This window comes from Gastrolobium bilobum, unplaced genomic scaffold, assembly GCF_033153095.1.
Source record: "Gastrolobium bilobum isolate Gb01-03AN ecotype WA unplaced genomic scaffold, APGP_CSIRO_Gbil_v1 utg107099, whole genome shotgun sequence".
Lineage (NCBI taxonomy): Eukaryota > Viridiplantae > Streptophyta > Magnoliopsida > Fabales > Fabaceae > Gastrolobium > Gastrolobium bilobum.
The window spans coordinates 81395-83945 of record NW_026897682.1 but is presented as its reverse complement, the minus strand read 5'-3'; positions in this window follow the sequence as shown (position 1 = coordinate 83945).

The window sequence follows — 2551 nt, the reverse complement described above, 5'->3', positions numbered from 1 at the left end:
ACCAAAAATGACAGCTAAGACCTTGGTTCCTTCTCACATGATTTGGGTTAAGTCACGAGTTAGGAAAATGATATGGTTGTTGCTAATTCGGCAAGTATACCGTTCATTTCAAGTAATAAAAGTCATAAGTAAAGATCGTTCCCTCGAGGATTAATGCACCAAGTACTAATTTAACTATTCCCTTTAAGTTGGAAAAGAAAATTTGTTTGATTTGTGAAAGTGATTGATTGTTGGAATTTTAAAAACAGAATTTTAAAAACAGAATTTTAAAAACAATTAATATTAAAACGCATGCAAGAGTATCAAGAATGACAAGAAAATATGAGATTGAATAAAAATTGTAAAAAGACTGTAGCCAGGATGCACTTCACCTCCGATCCTCCCTTATATTCCTATATTGTATTTTATAGTTAACTAATTCGTTTGCTCAGACAATTCATTATTCCCCTATAAATTAGTTGAACCCTAATGTCTTAGTGATTTCAATCCTTTAACCCAATTCGAATCCTAGTGTCCTAGTAATTCCTCTTGAATTAAGTATTAAGCAAATGAATCTAAAAGTCCGTAATTTATGTAAGCCTATGTCTAGGTCATGCATAAATTGTTATTCTATCTTTGTCCAGATTAAAACCCCAATATGTCTATTGTGAGCCCTAACCCTCAAAGCCTTATAATTAGAGTGATCAGTTCTAATCAGGATATGAAAAAATTAACACATGCAGAATAAAACAAACTAAACTAATTAACTTATAAAAATAGTATAGGAAATATAAAGGATTCACACTGGGTCTGTGATTCCAACTACAAAAATAAATTAGCCAGACATATTCATGTATGACTTAAACAAATTCAAATAATAAAAATTGTTCATAAACGAAAAAGAAAAGAAGAAGAAGAAAGAAGCTCAATGGTCTCCAGTCTTCAACTCCGGTGGAATCCTGATCTCCAGCGCAAGTCTCCAAGAATTCTCTCAATTATCTGATCCTCACAATTCTCTCCAGCCAAAGATCATCGTCTTTGGGGGTCTAAGTCTCTATTTATAGAGTTTGTGCCCTTGCTTAGAAATCTTGATTATATCTGCATCGTATATCTTGGGTCCAATCTTCTCGGATTTAGTCTGAGATATGTTGAAGAATTCCCGTACTTCCCACGCTACTAGCGTGTATCCCACGTCGATAGCGTGGGAGTTTTGTTCAAGTCCTGGAAGTTCACGCTGCTAGCGTGGTTCCCACACTGTCAGCGTGGTTGGAAAGATTGGCTGACGCTTCTAGCGCGTATGCCACGCTATCAGCGTGGAGGTTTCTGGATGAAACTTGCTTCTGGCGCTGACAACGCCACACCTACGCTAGTAGCGTGGGGCTTCAGTTTTGTGCTTCCAAATTGGGTTTCTTTTTTTCTTATTTCTTACAAAATCATAAGGAAATCAGTTACAATATCTCTGATTGAGATTTATCAAATTAACAGTAATTATAGCCTTTTTTATCCAAGGTTGATCAAGATTCTTTCTCTTTTTGGCTTAAAATCATATATATGCTAGAGGCATATCAAACAATTCTTAGATTTGAACGTTGCTGTCCTCAGCAATGTAATAGATTAAAGTTATAAGCAAAGATTAACTCTGTGAAGAAAAACATGGAACATGAATATCTTAAGAGATCAGATTTCTATGCATGTATAACTCCCTATTAAAAGCTTCAAACAATGCTTTTCACTTTTATCAAGAAATTCAGATCATAACTTGAATGTTCCTCACTAGATAATTATATAACTTTCATCACTCTAGTGTTTAAGGGTTTCACACTCATTCCATCAGTGTAGTAGTAATTCCACAGGCTTGATCATATTCTCAAGTTCCTAAAATTGAGGGACCCATTTGACATGCATAGACAGATCAAAAGGTCTTGAAAGGTTATAACTTGGCCTGGTTTGGGGGTAAAGATCTTCTGGATAGAGGCTGATTAATTTGTAAGACTGAAATACTGAGTTTTTTGACAATACTTTCTTCTCAGTCTTTAATTCTGCCACTTTCCGTCATTTCAGGATTCTTATTCCCTTTTTCACTACCTTTTTCTTTTCTTTCCTTGTTTGCAGATGTTTTCTTTCTTTTCTCTTTTGAATTGCATTTTTGCAAACCGTTCTTCTTTTTTCTTTTTCAACTTACTTAACTTTTCTTTTGAGAAGTACCTTGAATTTTTTTTTCTTTGATCAGCATTTCAATCTCTTTCAAGGTGTGTCAATGGAAACAGGGTTAAGTAATTTTCATCAGGTTTTGAATAAATTGGTCTAAGGTTCAAAAAGGGCTTAACAATGGAAAAATTCTTCTAGGTAGGCTATTTGGCTCTAAGTTAACAAGAATAAATGTGCCTTTATCATGTCAGTAATGCATACAAGCTAGACAAACAGTTCAAGTTCTAGAAGACTACTACAGTGAGACCTCTATGAAAAATATATTTCTGTCTAGGCTCAATCCTCACAGTTATAAGTCGAGTTAGAATCTAATTTCAAAACTTCACATTAAGCATTATCTAAGAATCTTTATCAAAATAGTTAT